General features: G+C 42.2%; 1 protein-coding gene and 1 non-coding gene across 4 annotated transcripts in view; one reads left to right on the top strand and one right to left on the bottom strand.

The window, feature by feature from the left end:
* Positions 1-22,019, bottom strand: part of LOC145505040 (uncharacterized) — a 387,325-nt gene that overhangs the window by 285,076 nt on the left and 80,230 nt on the right. The window contains exon 1 of one of the 3 annotated variants that reach the window (XR_014052734.1): positions 20,710-20,767. The exons of the other annotated variants lie outside the window; for them this stretch is intronic. The gene's annotated coding sequence lies outside the window, so the exon portion shown is untranslated. Of the gene's footprint in view, positions 1-20,709; positions 20,768-22,019 lie in introns of those variants that run through there. 3 annotated transcript variants of the gene reach the window in all.
* Positions 3,236-3,308, top strand: TRNAG-GCC (transfer RNA glycine (anticodon GCC)). Its single transcript has one exon. It is a non-coding gene; the product is annotated as a tRNA-Gly (tRNA).

Raw genomic sequence — 22,019 nt, 5'->3', positions numbered from 1 at the left:
CTCCCCCCATGCACCTCAATTTGGCATGTTCAAAACCAAACACATCACCACTCCCCACCAACCATCTCCTCCAAAGTTCTTGCTCTCAGTGAAAGGTCTAATAACCACCTCCCCTGATGGCAAAAAAAAAAAAAAAAATCTGGACTCACCCAGTTACTGCCTCCCTCTCCTTCCTACCCTCACCCCTTTTAAAGGCCTACTCTCAAGAGAGAGTCTCAGATGAGTTCTGTTTTAAAAGATCATTTCTCTCTTGGGTCACTGTCAGAGGCAAAGGCAGGGGGCAGTGCTCTGCTCTGTGTGTCTTTTTCATTCCAAGATCCAAACTGAAGGGACATGCCGTTCTAATGGCAGAGGGAAAACAAACACGGCTGACATTTGCAGTGGCTCAGTATTTCTGCTTGGTCTCAGTCTGTCACTCCCAGTTAAGGTTCCATTGGCTAAAGAAAATCATATGTCCACAGTTTTGATACTAGTAACCTAGGGGAGTATATTCCTTCTCCAGGAAGATACTGCAAGTCAGAGGGCAAATGATAGGAATATAGAATTCTCTTACCAGGAGAAGGAGTGAATAATATAATGTATGACACTGCTTGTGTATAAGGCTGGCTCCATCTGTAGAAAGACCACAATTAGAGAAGTACCCACATGTCCCCCAGCCCGAATCCCAGGAGTGCTGGTCTCCTGAAGAGAAGTAGATGAAGTCTTGTAGGAAAAGTGTTGGCCTCTTGATAAAGAAACTCTAGAAGATAATCCTGCTTCAGTTAACCCAATGAGTAAAATGGAAGGAAATTTACTTCATGTTGTGGGCTCCTTCTGGAGTGTTTTTCATGACCTTCCTGGGCTTCCCAGGTAGCACAGGTGGTAAAGAATCTGCCTGCCAATGCAGGAGACACGAGATGCAGGTTCAATCCCTGGGTGGGGAAAATGCCCTGGAGGAGGGCAGGCAAGCCACTCCCATATTCTTGCCTGGAGAATCCCATGGACAGTGGAGCCTGGCGGGCTATAGTCCATAGGGTCACAAAGAATTGGACACAGTTGAAGGAATCTACAGGAGTGAGTGTCCAGCAGCAGTGTGTATACCACGGTGCCACTCATGGATGAAGTTTGACCAGACCAGGGGAAAGCCCCAGACCCAAGCTGGTCCATCCAGGTCCCATCTGTGGTCACGTGGAATCCAAACAAAGAGGAGCAGGAGGTCAATCTCTCCTATGGTTGGAGTGATAACTTGTGAATTTGGAAGTTGTGAGAGACTTTGATTCTTCCAACCATTTTTTCTGAGAAGCTGAGAAAGTCAGTCTTCAGAGAAAATTATAGAGACAGCCCATGAGGAACAGAGAAAAGGAGCAAGAAAGAGAAGCAGCATTCCCCAAGTTCCCTGGAGCTTCCTTTTTCCCATGTCTTTTCATTCCTGGCTCCCTTCCATGTGGTTCATACAAGAGACTGGGTTTCCTGAATCGCCCCTGCATCTTGAGATGAACTTCAGTTTAAGCTGGATTCAGTTGGTTTCTGCAACTTGCTAAAGTTCTTTGAGCAATTTTCATTCACCTTTGTGAGCCTTAGTTTGTTCAGCTGAAGAAACAAGATAATGATGCTGAGGCATCAAACTGTTAAAAGAATCAACTGGATGTAAAAAATGTTATAAAAAATGGGAAGGACTATTATTACAGGAGAAAAATATCAAGGGTGAAGGAAAATGGCTTAGGAGGAACTTTTGCTCTGAATTTCTGAAACATTGGTTAAAAAATAATAAAATAATAATCAGACATATATCAGAATATGCCAGACACTGTTGTAAGTATTTGAGACACATTATCTCCTTTCATCTTCATATCAACCTTATTTTCTATAGGTTCTGTTCTTTTACACCATTTTGCAGATGAGGAAACTAGAAGTTTAATAACTAGCCAAGGTCACATAATACTAGGTGGCAAAGTATTATTATTGACTTTTATATCTGTTTCCTAATCTATAAAATGGCACAAATGACAGATATTACAGGATTGTGTTTTGACATTTAACTAAAAATGTTCTCACAAAGTATATGACACATAGTAAGAACTGATGTAATAATCCCTTTCATAAGAAGACTAATCATAAATCTACTCCTTATTGCATTGCAAATGAAGAAAATAAGATATGCAACTATGAGGAGGTGCATTTCAAATAAATAAAGGCAATTATGTTACCAAGGCAGGAGACAGACTTGTTAAACTCATTGACCCCAACGAGGAATAGGCCTGAAAATCTATCGTGCTTTAATAAAACCTGGCCTAAGGCAACTTCAGCCAAACAATTCTCAAGCCCTCTCATTATAAGAGAATCGTGATAACCCATAGTCTGCAGTGCTTATTGACATACAGTCTTGTTTTTTTAAAAAAAATTTATTGGAGTATAGTTGATTTACAATGTTGTGTTAGTTTCAGATATACAGCAAAGTGAAATCAGTTATACATATACATATATCCACTCTTTTATAGATTCTTTTCCCATATAGGCCATTACAGAGTATTGAGTAGAGTGCTATATGGTAGGTCTTTACTAGTCATCTTTTTTATATATACCAATCTTTTTTAAACTCTTCTCTGCTTTGAGAGTAGCGTGTCTTACTTGCATATGAAATGGAAGAGGACAAGGAAACTGAGAAGGATGGGGTGGCTCTATGTCATGGGGGTTCTGCAGGCCTCATGTCATGTTCTGGATGTACCGTGGGAGCTCCAGGAGGTAACATAACATGCCTTCACTCCAACACCCAGGAAATTGAAGAGCTGGTTTTCAAAATACATGTCTTTCTAACCCCAGAGTCCCTACTTCCATCCTTATCCTTTGAAATGCCTTACCAAAATAAATAGCTTTTGTGCGTGCGTGTGCGTGTGTGCGCGCACGTGTGTGCACTCAGTCGTGTCCAACTCTTTGCAACCCCACGGACTGTAGCCCTTCAGGCTCCTCTGTCCGTGGAATTTTCCAGGCAAGAATACTGGAGTGGGTTGTTTCCTCCTCCAGGGGATCTTCCCTGGATCAAACCCAAGTCTCCTGAGACTTTACCACTACGCTACAGGGATTGCCACTATTAGTGCTATGAGCTATTAGAGCCTAACAATGACCCAAAGTCAATAATTTGAAACAAGATGCACTTATTATCTCACAGTTTTTTGTAGGCCAGAAATTCAGGGCTGGCTTATCTAGGTGGTTCTGACTGTGTCATGAAGAGACAGTCAAGATATCAGCTAGAGGGACTTCCTTGGTGGTCCAGTGGCTAGGACGCCTCGCTGCCAATGCAGGGGGCCTGGGTTCAATCCCCGGCTGGGGAACTAGATCCCACACGCTCCAACTAAAAGTTTCCATGCCACAACTAAAGATCCCACATGCTGCAACAAGGATTGAAGATCACTGACGCTACAACTAAGGCACCGCAGTCAGTTCAGTCACTCAGTCGTGTGCAACTCTTTGCGACTGCATGGACTCCAGCACACCAGGTCCATCACCAACTCCCAGAGCTTGCTCAAACTCATGTCCACTGGGCTGGTGATGCCATCCAACCATCTCACCCTCTGTCATACTCTTCTCCTCTTGCCTTCAATCTTTCCCAGCATCAGGGTCTTTTCAAATGAGTCAGTTCTTCACATCAGGTGGCCAAAGTAGGAGTTTCAGCTTCAGCAACCAATCCTTCCAATGAATATTCAGGACTGATTTCCTTTAGGATGGACTAGTTGGATCTCCTTGCTGTCCAAGGGACTCTCAAGAGTCTTCTCTAACACCACAGTTCAAAAGCATCCATTCTTCAGTGCTCAGCTTTCTTTATAGTCCAACTCTCACATCCATATATGACTATTGGAAAAACCATAGCTTTGACATCCATATATGACTACTGGAAAAACCATAGCTTTGACTAGATGGACCTTTGTTGGCAAAGTAATGTCTCTGCTTTTTAATATGCTGTCTAGGTTGGTCATAGATTTTCTTCGAAGGAGCAAGCGTCTTTTAATTTCATGGCTCCAGTCACCATCTGCAGTGATTTTGGAGCCCCCCAAAATAAAGTTTCTCACTGTTTCCATTGTTTCCTCATCTATTTGCCATGAAGTGATGGGACCGGATGCCATGATCTTAGTTTTCTGAATGTTAAGTCCAGGCAAATAAATAAATATTTTTTCAAAAAGATGTCAGGTGGGGCTACAGTTATCTACAGGTTTGACTGGGACTGAAGGATCTGTTTCCAGCTGCGATGGCTGGCAATTTGGTGCTGTTGTAGTTCCTCTCCATCTAGACTTCGCCATAGGTTGCTTGAGTGTCCTTACAGCATGGTGACTAACTTTCCCCAAAGCATACAGTTTGGCAGAGAGAGCATGTCAGGGAAGCTATCCTAGCTGCAGAAGCCACACAGAATCACTTCTGTCACATTTGATTAATTATTAATAGAATTAAGACTGCCTACAGCTAGTGGAGGTGATGGAATTCCAGTTGAGCTATTTCAAATCTTCAAAGGTGATGCTGTGAAAGTGCTGCACTCAATATGCCAGCAAATTTGGAAAACTCAGCAGTGGCCACAGGACTGGAAAAGGTCAGTTTTCATTCCAATCCAAAAGAAAGGCAATGCCAAAGAATGCTCAAACTACTGCACAATTGTACTCATCTCACATGCTAGTAAAGTAATGCTCAAAATTCTCCAAGCCAGGCTTCAGCAATACATGAACCGTGAACTTCCAGATGTCCAAGCTGGTTTTAGAAAAGGCAGAGGAACAAGAGATCAAATTGCCAATATCCGCTGGATCATCGAAAAAGCAAGGGAGTTCCAGAAAAACATCTATTTCTGCTTTATTGACTACACCAAAGCCTTTGACTGTGTGGATCACAATAAACTGTGGAAAATTCTGAAAGAGATGGGACTACCAGACCATCTGACCTGTCTCTTGAGAAACCTGTATGCAGGTCAGGAAGCAACAGTTAGAACTGGACATGGAACAACAGACTGGTTCCAAATGGGAAAAGGAGTACGTCAAGGCTGTATATTGTCACCCTGCTTATTTAACTTATATGCAGAGTACATCATGAGAAACGCTGGGCTGGAAGAAACACAAGCTGGAATCAAGATTGCCGGGAGAAATATAAATAACCTCAGATATGCGGATGACACCACCCTTATGGCAGAAAGTGAAGAAGAACTAAAGAGCCTCTTGATGAAGGTGAAAGAGGAGAGTGAAAAAGTTGGCTTAAAGCTCAACGTTCAAAAAACTAAGATCATGGCATCTGGTCCCATCACTTCATGGGAAATAGATGGGGAAACAGTGGAAACAGTGTCAGACTTTATTTTTTTGGGCTCCAGAATCACTGCTGATGGTGACTGCAGCCATGAAATTAAAAGACGCTTACTCCTTGGAAGGAAGGTTATGGCCAACCTAGATAGCATATTTAAAAGCAGAGACGTTACTTTGCCAACAAAAGTCCGTCTAGTCAAGGCTATGGTTTTTCCAGTGGTCATGTATGGATGTGAGAGTTGGACGGTGAAGAAAGCTGAGCGCCGCAGAATTGATGCTTTTGAACTGTGGTGTTGGAGAAGACTCTTTAGAGTCCCTTGGACTGCAAGGAGATCCAATCAATCCATCCTAGAAGAGATCAATCTTGGGTGTTCATTGGAAGGTCTGATGTTGAAGCTGAAACTCCAATACTTTGGCCACCTCATGCGAAGGGTTGACTCATTGGAAAAGACCCTAATGCTGCGTAGGATTGGGGGCGGGAGGAGAAGGGGACGACAGAGGATAAGATGGTTGGAGGGCATCACTGACTCGATGGACATGGGTTTGGGTAGACTCCGGGAGTTGGTGATGGACAGAGAGGCCTGGCGTGCTGCAATTCATGGGGTCACAAAGAGTCGGACACAACTGAGCGACTGAACTGAACTGACATTCAAGGGAAGGAAATTAGGCAGAGGAGAATGATGGACATATTTTTGACCACTACACTTAGCAAATGAGAAAGAATTTGCAGCTCTGGTGTGAATTGTCTAGCCTTTGTTTAAAATGAACCAAAGGTTTCCAACACCTCTCTGTTGGAGATCAAAATCCTCAACATGATAGCAAGGCCAGGCCAGGCATGCCCCACACACTGCATGTCCCCAGGTCTCTCCTCTTTATGTTATATAGTAGTAGTAGTGCTAGTCACTCAGTTGTATCCAACTCTTTGTGACCCCATGGACTGCAGCCCGCCAGGCTCCTCTGTCCATGGAGGTAGATTCTCCAGGCAAGAATTCTGGAGTGGGTTGCCATTCCCTTCTACAGGGGATCTGCCCAACCCGAGGATTGAACCCAGGTCTCCTGCACTGCAGGCAGATTCTTTACCATCTATACCTGGACTGTTTTCATTTCTTCTAAAATACTGCATTCCCAGCTGCCTAAAAGCCTCTCAGAGATGTTCCCCTGGCTCTCTATGCCCTCCTCCAACCTCCTTTGCCTTGTTAACATTCATTCATGGAGTCCTGGTTCAAAAGATGCTTCATCAAACTTTCCCTGATCCCTCAAGCCACATCAGGTCTGGCCAGAAGCAGTTATGAATCATTGAGTTTTTTCTGAATGATACTTTTCACTTGCAATTATGGATGGAAGTGATCACTTGATCACTTTCTGACCAATGTTTAGTCTGTATTGAGACTAATGTTTTACTCACTGTTGCATCCCCAGCACTTTGCACAGTCCCAGGGAAGTAATGTGTGCTCAGTCACAAATGTGTTGAATAATAAGTGTCCAGACAATGATCTCTTTGCAGCTGGAGGTATGCACACAGAGGTGGAACCATCTCTTTATAAATGTGTTTCAGGGGAGGTTTGAGCATCAGATCAGAGTTGGCTGGATGACTTTTAAGGTTCTTTTCCTTCAGGGGAGTCTCTGAGATTCTCTGAGTCTTGCGATTCTAGGATCCCCACACACTGGGAGAAAACCCTGCCTCCTTGCGTGACTCACCTATGGCCCAGGTCTCAGGTCGCCTGGCTCCAAGGACACACCCTCTCAAGCGGCAGCTGACTCCAGGCTCCTCTGGCAGCCTGGTACTCACATCAAGCACAGGGAGAAGCTATGTTGGAAACCTTGGGAGCAGCTGCCTGGGGGCTTTAGTGATTGGACCCTCTGTGGCTCCTTTAAGAAGTTTTACAAGGTTAAGGTTTGCTCTAAAAATAAGCTCACAAGGCTTTTAAAAAAGCTTCTAAAACCATATGTCCACAACAGCCATTTTTTGAAGGGCCAGTGAGCCTTTAAAAGCTTCAAAAGTCACTACTTGGCCTGCCTCCCACAGTGGAGAAAGTTCAATATGCAGTGTGCTTAAAAACAGACCTGCTTTTAAGCCTTCTAGAATCTGCACCTGAAACACTCTGCTCCCTATCAAAGGGGTTCAAAATGGAGATCAGTATGTGTGAGGCTTGTTACCCCAGAGACTAGGTTCTTTCCACAGTAATCAAGTGCCCCAAATAACCACAAAATTTCCATTAGTTGCCTACAGAGAGATTAGTTAAGGTTTTTCTTTCCTGTTCCCTCTTTCCTCCTATAGGTCTCTTCATATTATGGGGTGTTGTGGATTATTCTGTTAAGTGCATACACACAAATTCACAGGAACCATGGTGTGTCCGAGAAAATGTTCACCCAGGTTAGATGTCTATCAGATGACCGGTAGCAAAGGAGCAGGGGCACTTATTTGTTAAATTGTTCTTAAATTCAATATGTGGTACATAATAGGTAGGCAGTTATGTATTTATAGATATAGAATACCTATATTTCAGGTGAGAAGGCAGGAGTTAGAGATGAGTGTAAAGCAATAGAAAAGATAGCTCAATGAATCATAAATATGTTCTCCTCTAGCATGAAGATTCCTTAAAAACTAAAAATCAACTTGCTGTAAGATCTAGCAATGACACTTCTGTGCATGTATCTGGACAAAACTCTAGCAGCTCTTTTCACAATAGCCGACACATGGGAACAACCTATATGTCCATCAACAGACGACTGGATAGAGAAGATGTGGTCCATATATACAATGAAACATTACTCAGCTGCCCCCAAAAGAAAGAATGAAATAGTGTCATTTGTAGCAACATAGATGGATCTAGAGATTATCATACTGAACGAAGTAAGTCAGAAAGAGAAATTCGAATGCCATATGATATCACTTATATATGGAATCTCAAATATGACACAAATGAACTTATCTATGAAACAGTAACTAACTCACAGACAGAGAACAAGCTTTCAGTTGATAAGGGAGTGGGGGTGGGGGAGGGCTGGATTGGGAGTTTGGGACTAGCAGATGTACACTCATATATAGAATGGACAAACAACAAGGTCCTACTATATAGCACAGGGAACTATATTCAATATCTTGTACTAAACCATCATGGAAAATAGTATGAAAAAGAACATATAGGTATCTCTTTGCTGTATACCAGAAACTAACACTGCATTTAGAAGCAATTATACTTCAACCAAAAAAGGAAAAGAAAAATAATATGTTCTCCCCAAAGACATTTTATAATTTGCAGGGGGCACTAGACAGAAGCATGGGGTATGATGAACTATCAAGCTCCTCGAATCCTTCAAGCCTCAGTAAGGAATCCCCTATTGACCCCTCTACATAATGAAAAAATGGAGGCCCAGAGAGGTTAAGATGATCCCACAGGTCTATCAGCCTCCACACACACAGGCTCCTCATATTGGTATAAAAGGGTAGTGTGAGGCTCTAGACATAGAGTATTGAGATTTGACTCCCGACTTCACTACTTCTTAACTGTAAATCTTTGGGCAATTTTCTCCACCTCACAGAACTTCAGTTCCTTTATCTATAAAACAAAGATAATATCTACCATGTCATGTCCTACTCTTTTGGGACCCCATGGACTGTAGCCCACCAGGCTCCTCTGTCCGTGGGATTTCCCAGGGAAGAACACTGGAGTGGGTTGCCATTTTCTTCTCCAGGAGTCTTCCTGACCCAGGGATTGAACCTGCATCTCCTACATTGCAGGTGGGTCTGTTACTGCTCAGTCACTGGGAAAGCCCAAAATAGCTACCACAGAGGGTCATTAAAGAGACAAATTGCAACAATCCATGTGAAACAAATCCATATGAAACCCATCTGATGCTGTTATCAGCATCCCTGGAATACAGTATGCTTACAGCATATGTTACCTCGTATGAGATAATACTTTATCCTGGGTGATAAAGTATTTCTTCCCTGTTTTGAGGGCAGAAAGGAATGAACAAAGAGCTCATCTGGAAAGATTACAGCACTTAAAAGTATGAGACAGCTGCAGAACTGCAATGTCTCAGGTGCGTTCTGGATTACCACGGAGAGAAGAGATTCTCAGACTTCAGCATGTATCAGAATCTTCTGGAAGACTTGATAAATCACAGCATGCTGGGTCTACCCCCAAAGTTTCTGATTTACTGGGTCTGGGTTATTTCTAACAAGTCCCCAGGTAAGGCTAATGCTGCTGGTCCACGGACCACACTTTGAGAACCATTGTTCTAGAGCTTAACTAGTGGTAAGTAACAAATTCACAATGATTCTGCTGAGGGCCATGCACATTCATTTTATGTCTCATCTCAAGAAGTCCTCCCAGCAGCACTCATAGGTAACTACTTACTCACTTCCTCTTTAGAAATAAAAAAATTAACATGTGAGTTTGAGTAACTGGCCCTTTATGACATAGTCAGTGGCAGAGATGGGATGGAAATCCAAGTCAGATTGCCCCAAAGTCTGTACTCAGACTTTTTACTTCATCCCCACTTAGCAAATGAGTAAACCAAGGCACCGAGCAGTTAAATCTTGCCTAGATCACCCATTTAAAGGTAGCTGAATTCATTTTCAAATCTAGGTCTCTCTGACCCCAAAGTCCAAGACCTTAACTCAAGCTTCGGTGCATAGCAGGCTATGTTAAAGGCTGTGCCCATTCTAGCATGTAGCCCAGCCCCTCATCCCCAGTGCATGATTTCCCTTTGTCCTTTCCTTTTTGCTTGACTTCTCTGGGTAATTGCCTCGTTTACCCAGGCCCTTGATTGGGTAGGCACAGTCTTCGTGGGGATTGAATGACCACAGAAGGAAAATAACTTAGAACAGGCAGTTCTTCATTCTTCCTCAGCTGGTGTTTTTCCTTCAGAGCCTGGAAAGAAATGTGGCCTCTGCACACTTTAAATTGGACCATCAATTATTTGTGTCCTGAATATGCAGAGCTCATTAGGGCTACATTGGCCACAGTAGAGCACCTGGGCTGAGAAAAGTAAACTTTCCTCAGCTATTTCAATCCATGCCGCCCCTCCGGAGTGGAGCCCAGTCTGGGACTGCCAGGCACTAATGCAACCAATTATTTCTGTCCTCAGTTACTAGGTCATAAATTCTGCCCTGGCACCAAGTCCCTGGTTTCTGGTGGAAGAAGGTTGGGTTTTAGGAACGACTCTACCTTCTTGCTGCGGAGTGGTGTGATGCTGTGGTTAGGACTCTTGGACTTGAAGCCATACTGTTGCTGGGACCTCATTATGGCCTGTCAGTAACCAGCTGTCACATTTCCATCCTACTCCTCAGCTATCAAGTGGGTCCAGTGCATCCCAAGTTTGCTCAAGTGACACTGTTTGAGAAAAGAGGTCAGGCATCTATATGGGGTCACTGGAAATATCTAGGTTTATCTGAAGGCCCTGGTGTGGCTTCCTAAAAGGAATGTTCAGGATCATTCCCAGGCTTCTTTCTGCTCAGGGGTCTTTGTACTCTTCAGAATGTTCTTCCTTCTGCTGTTTGCATACCTGGATTATCCTCACTCTTAGTTATCTCCTCAAACTTGCCCTTTTCCAAAGGGGCTTTCCCCTGCTCCTACCTCAAATTCCCCTTTCCTCTCTGTGCTCCAGTTACTCTCTGAAACATTACCTTCTTTTCAACCTCTTCAATCTTGAACACAATCTACATTTACCTTGTTTATTTCTTTGATTGCACTGTTGTTAAGTAATGATGTCACATGCTGCCAAGTTAATTTGTCTTTGTGGACGTTTTGAATGAGAATTTGCCTGTCCCCTCTATGAACCCCATGCCCCTGAAATTAGAAAGCTCACTCTTTAAATATAGTATTGTAAACTTCTCACCAAAGCAATCTGGGTCTTTCAAACCAAACAACCAAAACAAAGTGCAGAAGAGTGTTATGGGTGACACTGATTGAAAAATGTCTGTATTCATTCATCTAGTTTTATTGTTTTTAGTGGTGGTCATTAGATGTTATTAATTCGATCTCTTTTTTAAAAGGCAGGGAAAACAAAATGGAAAAAAAAGACAATTCCTGCTTTGAAGGAATGCAGTTAAAAGGAGAGATACACAGAGTAGCAGAAAATTGCATAGCCATTTGCTAAGTTTGCCAGTCGAGGTAATAAAACTTCATGGAAGCTTGTGAGGTGAAAAAGGGCAGGAAAAAAACAGCATGAATAAAGCCAGGGCTGAGAAATAGGACAGCACGTTCAGGGACTTAAAAGTAGCTCAGTGTATGCTGAACGTGAGCAGAAGGGAAAGAAGGGCTCACAAACCTCTCAAGCACCTCTGCACCCCATCCTGACTCTGGGTTATGGATGTGCAAGTCTTTGTCTGTCTGTCTGTAATCTCAATCCCAGATTCCAAGTCCCCAAGATCAAGCATGGTGCCTTTCCAGAATCAACATTCACTTATCATCTTCTGAATGAGCTTTGAATAAAGGGCCAGGTTCTCAGGGCAATAGAGGTGGTAGGTGGCAGACGTATCTGCACAGTTGGAGACAGGGCCGAGAAAACTTGGGAGAGACAAAGGGATCACACACACTTTGACTCATGTGTAGATACTTCACAAAGATTTGGACCAACAATTTGGCCAAACTTTCACTGAAAGTGTGGGAAGAATAATCCTGGTTTTATAAGCCATAAACACATGTCATTAAAATATAATTATTAGCCAATAAAGGAAAATTAGTTATTATTTTATAATTTCCCCCAAATCTTATTATATATATAGCAGTATCTAGGTTCAGTTTCTACTTCAACTTAATGGTTTTGTAAATAAATGGCTAAAGGGAAAAAAAATCCTTTGGTAATGAAGTTTAAAATGCAGGATTGAAAATCAAATAGATTTCCTTTCTGGACAAAGGTTTGCCACATTCCATATGACCTTAAACAATTAACTTAATCTCTCTGAACTTCAGATGTCCTCCCCGTAAAAAGGGCTAAAATCACAAGTCTTATTGTGGCAATTAAATCATATGTTTCAGTTATCTACTGCTGCCTGTCAAACCACCCCAAATTTAGTAGCTTCAAACAACTTACAACAGTCTCTCACAGTGCTCTTAGTTGCCTGGATTTGGCCAAGCAGTTTTTGCTTACTGCCTCTCATGAACTGTAGTCAGATATTTGCTGGGGCCAACGTCACCTGAAGGTTCAACTGGACTAGATATCCACGATGGAGCACTCATACGGCTGGCAGTTGATGTTACCTGGGAGCTCAATTAAGTTTCTGTTGATTGAAACACCTAACATGGACTTTCCACGTGGCATGGAACAGAAACATACAACAACAATAACACAGCAACAGGTCTGGGTTCCAAGAAGGAGCATTCCTAGAACCAGTACCAACAAAGCTTCTTGTGACCTTGTCCTGGCAGTCCCAGATAATCATTTCTGCAGATTCTGTTGGCCAAGTAAGTCACTGAAGCCAGACTAGATTCAAGGGGAAGATGGAACTGGACTTCAGCTCTTCATGTGAAGAGCAGAATGCAGGTACAGAGAGGGGAGTTTTGGGGACAGCCACCTTTGGAGACTCACAAACACACAGTATATGGCATATACATACATGGCATATCATAGACTTGGATGAACATCTGTTCTCTCCTCCCCATATTCACTGTCTCTCATTACTTTTCCAAAGTCCTTTTGATACATACTTTTAGAAAGTCAGAGCTAGGCAAAATAGCACTTTAAATAGGATCTAAGAGATTCCTCTTTAATTTGACCTACAGGAAAAATGATACCCAAAAGAAGGAAATAATAAACCCATGGCTTCTGTCCCTAAACTGCATCCCAGGTTCTTGACAAAACAGATCCTAAGTAAGTGTTTCTTCATGAAGCAAGTGGCTCTCCACATCATTTGACTGATTTTAAAGCTTTGCCACATATACCATCAAAAGCAAAGTGATGCAGTGAGAAGTTACCAGATTTTGGAATAATTAGATCTGTGTTAGAATTCTACCTCTTCTACTCACTTTATGATTCTAGGTGAATTGCTGATCTCCGAGCTTCAGATTCCCTTAACTCTAAAAACAGTCTAATGAAACATGGGTTTCCAAGACATTATGAGTGCTGAAGTCATTAATCAAGCAGCTGACGCAAACCAAGTGTTAAGTATTTGGCAATCATGTTGGTACCCTGTGAGGTAGGCATTGTAGTCCCATTTTACAGATCAAGAAACTGAACCTGGAAAAGAGTACGTGCTTTGCTTAGCACAAATAGCTAGCAAATGGCATCACTGAGACTTGAAAATCATCTTTGATTCAACCTTGGAAGCACCCTACTACTCATCACCCCCACCCTCACTGCCCACATATTCATCCTTGGTATTCTACTCTAAGAAGCAGAGAGAAGATTCTGGGTAGCAACAGTTTGCTAAATTAATGATTACTTAGGATTATTTTCCTACTAAGGGGAGGGAACTCTCCAAATCATAGCCTGCTCAATAATTTAGCACCTTTTCTAGCACTTTAGCATTTTTAAAGTTTCCATGTTTCTTTGATCTTCGATACCACGTGAGACAGGAAAGGCCAAGATTATCATGTCTATGACACAGATGAGAAAATCAAACCTTACTTTTAGCAAAATGCCCATGGCTTCCCTTCCTACTCTCTGATCACATTGTTTTCTATAAGGCAGAAAAATTAAGAGGGGATAAGAAGAGTGTGAGTATAGCTCTTTCATCCTCATTAAACTAGTGTCATATCACCTTTTAAAAGGCCAACCACAAACCTCATCGAAAACTGTGAGATTCCTGAAAGAGCACCATAAACAGAAGATAATCAGAACAAGAGTAAGACAAAAACCATGGGACAAATGAAAGGAAACCAGATATATCCAGTGGACAGACTGGCTGACCCCTGAAGGAATCTTCATTTCCGAATCTGCTGGACAGGGCAGGAATATAGCCCTGCCCCCGACCCATCCACTCACCCACCCCTTTAATTGTTGATGACACTCTCCACGCAGATGTTGACATTTGCATCAGAACTCAACAAGGGGCCAGACACCTGGAAGAGGGCTAAACCCTTTTGTGCATGGCACATGTTTTTAAAAAGTTCTTTGAAAATATGTGTTCCAGATCCCATGAGAGAGTGACTTGAGAGTAAGAGAATTATTGTATTGCTTTTTGGGTTGCTTTCTTCTCAAATTGTCACCTTCTCCCCTACAATGAAGAAAACTCACTTGAGAAGCTTTCCTTTCCCTCTCCTTAGCAAGAGCCAAATTGCCAAACACTCTGATTGCCAAAAGATAACAGAGTGGAATGATGGCTGGGGAGGGGACTCTCTGCCGGGGAAAAACCCAGTTTGTGTGCAGTGTTTCTGTTCCCTGTCACCAGGCAGGCAGAAGACTCAGGGGACCAGCTCTACTCCTTTACTGGCTATTTGCAGGGGATGCATGACATACTGTCTCTGAACTTCACTTTACTCAACAGTAAAATGAGGACACTCCCCAGAAGTGGGAAGACTCTTCTGTGATGCCAGGAAACATGCTTCATAAAATGCTCTCCATGTAAAGCTGTCACAGTGAACTTGGCAGGTTCACTCCTTTTCAACTTCATAGCTTTCTTTCTCCTCTCGCTCCCAAATTATACCCAGATATGCCCATGGAAGAAATGTACTGACCCAAAGACAATAACATCTTGAAAATGAACTCAAAGGGATAAATAGAGGGGAGAAAAAGCCTTTCAAATGATGGCAAGTGGGAAATCTTGAATTGCTTTTTCAAATTACAGTTCACATTGGGGTAACCTATTGGAAAGAACACTGTTCTGGAATCCTGGGCAGTGAGCTCTACTGGCACTCACTGTGTGACCTTAGGCAAGTCACTCCGCTTGGTGAACCTCCCTCTTCTACAAAGTGGGGTCCCTAATGGGGAGTGTTGCATAAGAGAACACACTCTAGACACAGACATACTTAGCTTCAAATCACTTCCTCTGGCTTATTAGCCATATAACCTTGACCTCTCTAAAGTTTCCTTGTTTACTAGGAAGGTTTCCTTTGTTTACTAAACAAGGCTATTAAAAGTATCTATCTAGTATGGTTATCCTGAGGATTAAACAAAATAAACTACATAATATATTTAGTAGCTTGCTTGGTGGACAGTCAGTACTGAAGAAAAGGAAGTTGCTATATTATTAGAACTATCATTATTATTATTAGTGTTATTGGTACTGTTAGGAGTTCAAGCTGTTAGGAGTTCAAGAAAGTAAAGGTCTCTCCTTCAGTTCTTTGTACTCTCTGAGGTCAGTCTCAGCAGGGGTGTATGTTGAACAGCCCATTCTCCCCAGGACCCACAGAAACACCACAAAGAGAGGGTGTCCATCCTGTCTGGCACACAACTTGGGAAGGGAAGGGAAGCCCTCCTGTGCCCTCTCTCTGGAGTCTCATGTTTTCTTCCTGGCCCTGCCTGGCCTGGCCCAGGTCTGATAGCTGGAGTTGCTGTGCTCTGGGCTCACAACAGTCAAGCAGCCAGGAGGGAAAGGAAACCAGAATAAACATGTTTTGCAAGAGCAGAACCAGTTTAAGTGAAAGCAACTCTAAATAAGGACAATGCAGAGACTTGAGTGCCTAATGGCAGCTTCCTCCACATAGGGGTTTGCTGTGAAAAACCAAAGGTCAGACTGATAAGCTGGGGGTGCCTGCAACCAGGCTTGCAGGAAGCTTATGGCAGAAACCCCTAATTCAGCCAAGGGAGGTGGGTTCAGGGGAGGGGAATCCAAAGACCCAACCAGGATCCAAACTCAGCTACTCCATTGTGATGTAAGGTCTGTCCCTTCACCTTGCTGAAACTCCCTATCTACATAAATTTTTTAGAAGAAGTAAAATCTCTGGGTGTCCATGAAAATGTAAAAAAAAAAAAACAAAAAAAACAACAGTTAAGTAAAGGTGGTTACAAACTATAAAGTGGTTTGCAAAACTCAGAAGTTAATCAGTAGTAGGTTTGAATGCCAGCTCCATTGCCAGCTAGCCATGTGACCCTGGGCAAGTTAATCTGCTTGTTTCAAATAATTTTCTACGTTGTATGTTTCATACTCATCCTGGCCTAGTGATCTCAGAGGTCATCAAAGCAGCAAAGTATGAGAAGTTGGCATATTAGTTTCTTGTGGCTTTTGTAACAAATTAACACCAATTGGGTGGTTTAAAACAAAAGAATTTTATTCTCTCACAGTTCGGAAGGCCAGAGGTCTGAAATCAGTTTCACTAATCCAAAATTGGGATGTCTGTCTGGGGATTCCAGGGGAAAATCTATTCCTACCTCTTTTAGCTTCCTTGGCTCGTGGCCTTATCAACCTAGTCTCAACCTCTCTGGTTACATTGCCTTAAAAAGCAGTGACATCACTTTGCTGACAAAGGTGCACATAGTCAAAGCTATGGTTTTTTCCAGTAGTCATGTATGGATGTGAGATTTGGACCATAAAGAAGGATGAGCACCAAAGAATTGATGCTTTTGAACTGTGGTCTTAGAGAAGACCCCTGAGAGTCGCTTGGACAGCAAAGAGATCAGTCCAGTCAATCCTAAAGGAAATCCACCCTGAATTTTTATTGGAAGGACTGATGCTGAAGCTGAAGCTCCACTACTTTGGCCCTAATGCAAAGAGCTGATTCATTTGAAAAGCCCCCAATGCTGGGAAGATTGAGGACAAAGGAAGGGGGTGGCAGAGGAGATGGTTAGATAGTATCACCAATTGAATGGACAGGAATTTGAGCAAACTCCATGAGATAGTGGAAGACACAGGAGCCTAGTGTGGTGTAGTCCATGGGGTCGCAAAGAGTCAGACACGATGTAGAGACTGAACAAAAATGACAATAACTTCTGTGTGTAGTCAAATCCCCTTCTGCCTCCCTCTTATAAGAACACTTGTGATTGCATTTAGGGCCCACCTGAATAACCCAAAATACTCTCATCTCAAAATTTTTAATTTAATCACATCTACAATGTCTTTGCTACATAAAGTAACATTTATGGGTCTTAGGGATTAGGGCCTGATAACTTTGAGTCCTATTATTCAGCTATACTTAAGAGATATTTAAGTAGTAGTTTGCCTACCATGCTTTTTGTGTTCTTGTTTAGTCACTAAGTCATGTCTCTTTGTGACCCCATGAACTGCAGCCCGACAGGCTTCTCTGTCCATGGGATATCCCAGGCAAGAATACTGGAGTGGGTTGCCATTTACTTCTCCAGGGATCTTCCCGACCCAAGGATCCAACCCACATCTCCTGCTTGGCAGGTGGATTCTTTACTGCTGAGCCACCAGTGTATCCCACTTTATTATTAACTTAATTAAATAAAAATGGATGAATAGTTGTCTAAATACAAAAATTAGACCTAGAAGGACACATCAAATCGTAAACTGCTTGTGATTATGGGTGACTTTGTCTTTTGCTTATGCTTTTTGGTTTCATACTATGCACATGCTAACTTTTAAGAAATAAATGTTATTTTAAAACCCTTTAAAAAATAGAGAGATGGAGGGCTTCAGAAGGATTTCAACATTAAAAATACCTTGTGACTGAAGCTGAGGATTAGGGACTATTAGAGTATACCAGAAATAATGTTGAATGTCTTCATATTTCTATGTGTTGCATAGATGTCCCACTTAATTACTTGTTTATCCTAAGCAAGTAGTTAAGCAGAGACACTCAGTACAAGCTTGATGAATGGCAAAAGGGATGCATGGAAATACTTGTATAAATTCGAATTTCATTTGGGCATAGAAGAGTAGTTGTGTGTGTAGACTAACATCAGATGACCTGAGTGAAAACAAGGTCCCCTTACTTATTAGCTATGAGATTGGGGGCAAGTTACTTAGCTTGTCAAAAAACCTTCCGTGTTTTCGGATATAAAATAAAAATAATTAAAGTATCTACCACATAGAGTTTTGCAGGTAATAACTGAGAGTGTCTATATAAAGGAATTTTCATTATGCCTAGCATGTGATGAGCACTTGTATAATATACACATTAGCTATTATTAACTTTTTGAAGTTTCCAAGTGTAATTCATTTAACATACCCTTGGTATATGTCAAGAATTGACTTGTTTGGGCGGCGGAAGGGAGAGGTTGTTAGTTTAGAGAGAAACAGGAACTAGAAGCATATCTTTAGACTTATACTAAGGAATTCTGCCTAATAGTTTTATTCACCATCTTCAACCTAGATTACCACAAGGACCAGGATTGCGCTTTGCCTCTAGGTTTTGTTCCTTGGTAACAAACAAAAACAAAACAAAAACTTTGATCAATTGAGGTCTTTTTTTTAGCCATGAGAGTTTCACGGTCCAAGGCAACAGCCTAGAGTATGGCATGGCTGTAAGCCATATCTGTGGCTCAAATGATCAGACAGAATTGAGGAGGGACAAAACTGGCATCGAAAGAACAATGTCTTTATCAAGGAGTACTGGAAGAGATACCAGAAGATAGATACCAAGGCCCAGGAGAGGAGAAGGCCACGGGAATGACAAGGAGTTGGGAAACACCCAGAATATATGTTGTTTCTGTGCTTAGATTTTACATGTTCCTCTGTTTGGAAGAGCAGACTCCATTTAAACAACTTTTCAAGGACTATAGGCTCTACCAAAAAAACAGATATGTATACAACAAATTTAAGATAGACTGTGAAAAATGCAGCGTTAGAAGTATGACAGGGCAGGGAGATGAAAGCAAAAAATCCAGCTCAAGGACAATAGAAGGGGATGAAATTGGGAAAGTGTTCCAAAGAAAACGACATGACATTTTAATGGGTTTCATGCAGTTTCCTGTAACCTCTAGCCCTTTCAAAACACACTTTGAAGAATTAAACACAAGAGACCAGGAGAGATTATCTGGCTTAGACCTCTGCTTTCAAGGGCCTGTTTACCCCCATTTTATAGATAAAGTTGCTGAGGTCCAAAGAAACACAGGAAATGTTGGTGGAGAGAAAATGATAACACAGATCTTTCTGCTTCTTAATATTCTCTACTTCTAGACAGGATAAATAAGGAAGAAAGATTTTTAAAAACTGTAATTGCTAGATTCCATATATAAGCTTTCCAGGTGATGCTAGTGGTAAAGATTTTGTCTGCCAATACCGGAGATGTAAGAGACGTGGGTTTGAACCCTGGGCTGGAAAGATCCCTTGGAGAAGGAAGTGGCAACCCACTCCAGTATTGTTGCCTGGAAAATTCCATGGACAGAGGAGCCCGGCAGGCGACAGTCCATGGGGTCGCAAAGAGTCAGACACGACTGAACAGTTGATCACATTACACATTATAAAAGCTAAAATTATGACCAGTTGAGAATGACAAAACTCCAAACAAAAATGGGCTAGATAGACAGAACCATACTCTTGTCTTGTGTAAAAGAAATCTAGAGATGCTTGTACACAAACATTCATAGAACACTATTCACTATAGTCAAAAAGTGGAAATAACCCAAATGTCCATCAACAGGTGAACAGATAAATAAAATGTGGTATAAACATATAAGGAACTAGTATTCATTCACAGAAAGGAACAGAGTACTGATACATAATCCATCTGATGTGCATGAATCTCAAAAACATTATGCTAAATGAAAGAAACCAGATACAAATGGTCACAGATAGTATGATTCCATGTATATGAGATGTCCATAATAGGCAAATCCATAGAGACTGAAAGCAGACTCATGGTTTCTAATGACTGAGGAAAGGAGGGAATGGGGAGTGACTGCATAATGGGTATGATGTTTCTTTCTGAGGGTGATTAATAGATCTTGGAACTAAACAGATATGATTATTTCATAACCTAGTAAATATACTAAATGCCACTGAATTGTACACTTTAAAATGGTTAATGGCCAATTATGTTACATTAATTTTACCTCAATTAGAAAAAAAAAATCCAGAGGTGGAAATTTAAAATTGGTATGCATCTTTATGACAACTTCAGGGATTCACACTCTTTCTATCTTGAGTTCTGCCATGTACAGCTTTAACCTTTACCTCATGGTCCAAAATGGCTGCTCAAATGTTGGTAATTGCAACTGCATTTCAGATATGAGGAAGGATAAAAGAAAAAAAAGTGAAATAGGGAAGGACCCTGAAGAATGACATAGACACACAAAAATTTGAAGAATATACAGGAATCAGCCAAAGGAAGAGTGATGAGGAGAGATTTCCAGAAGGACTCAGAGGGTACAAATCTCAGGAAAACTGATGGGAATATTCCAGTACAATTGGCACATGGGGAGTGAGGAGGAGAGTCCCAGAGAGGTAAGCATGGACTAGATTTCCTAGCCCACCACAGACCCCTGTATGGTGCTGGAAATCTCTCTCTCCTCTCACTACCCCAGATCTTGTTCGTTTTACCATACCATACTCCTCGGCCTTAAGGAAATTGATTTCATAAAAATAAATGAGAGAAGAGTCTAGAGATGGCCTTTAGTAAGCATAAAAGCACACATTTTATCTTCCAGTCAAGGACTTTTTGAAGTTATTTACCTCTCAAAGACAGCTGCCAAGGACCCCATGACTCAAGTGTCCTCTCCGGCCTCCCAATGGCATGTTTTACTGCTGCCCTCCTAGAGGTCTTCTCCATTGTCCCCTCCCTCTGTGACCTCATTCACAATGCCAGTGAGAGCCAAGGTAAATCGTGCAGACTTATAGCCAGGGCCAGCTGCTGAGATGTGAACTGCTTATTTGTCTCCGCAGGCCCCAGGGGAGTGGCATTTGTTAGAACGAGGAGGAAGCCTTAGGTCACCAGTGCCCATGGTTCTGTCCATCTGGCTTTGATAGGAGCTAGGATTTTATGTGCCAAGAGGTGCAGGGGGGCCAACCTGCCTTGGCTGAACCTCTCACACCTAAAGAGAGAGAAAGCAGGAAACTGCCATGCTCAGTGAGGACTCCAGGACACTCTGGTGTGCCCTGAAGATGCCAGTTTGTTGTGACAAGAATGGCAGAGCTGAAGAACCTTAGTCTCCGAGAGGGGAGAGGAGGTTCCTCCCCAAGGGCAGAATTTGAAGAGTTAACTTGCTCAGCTCAAGGCTTACAGGCTATCTCATTAAATGTCGTTTGGTGCTAACCCAAGAGAACTCCCTCCAAACTGCTGGATTCTTGATCCAGAAAGACGGGGACAGAGAGCGAGAAGAAGGAAAAGACTAATAGGAAATGAGCATGTTAATACTGTTGTATATGTGAGTGAACTCTTGAATAACTGCTGCCAGTTGATTCCTAACCAGGTGCTTTACTCGAAGCACATTCATTACATGTTTAAACTTATTTTGTCATTGCTCCAGTGCTGTAAGGTAATACAACTGTCTCCATTTCACAGGGGAGAAGCTGAGGCTCTAAGACATGCTATAACTTACCCAAAGTCACCCAGCTATTAAGAGACAGGAGCCAGTGTTGAAACCCAGTTGTCTATGACCTTAGGGCCCAGGATCTTAGTCACTATCCTTCACTCTTTCTCTTTAAACTCTGCTAACCAGCATTTCCCTGTTCAGGTAGATATGATGTTTCCTAGCACAGGAAAAGATGTGGAGAAATCACCAAACTCTATTTGATCAAAACCAGAAACAAGGTAGCTGAAGATGTGAGATGCCTGGCTGAAGGCTGGCCATGGGCAGAGGGTGGAGGAGACACAGGGCCTTCTATCTCCTGCCATCTTGCACTGGTCTGCAAAACTCCTGATATAAACTGGGTGGTTTCCATTCCCCCTTGCAAATCCCCCTTCCACCTCAGTTTCTCTGGGCCCCAGAAGCATGGGCTCCATGGACCCCATCAACCTTCTAGTTTCCATTGGGTTCAGCCAA

The sequence above is a fragment of the Giraffa tippelskirchi genome, chromosome 5, assembly GCF_054371585.1.
Source record: "Giraffa tippelskirchi isolate mGirTip1 chromosome 5, T2T-mGirTip1v1.2.pri, whole genome shotgun sequence".
Taxonomy (NCBI): Eukaryota; Metazoa; Chordata; class Mammalia; order Artiodactyla; family Giraffidae; genus Giraffa; species Giraffa tippelskirchi.
The sequence above is the reverse complement of the archived record's forward strand: the minus strand, read 5'-3'. Positions and strand labels throughout refer to the sequence as shown.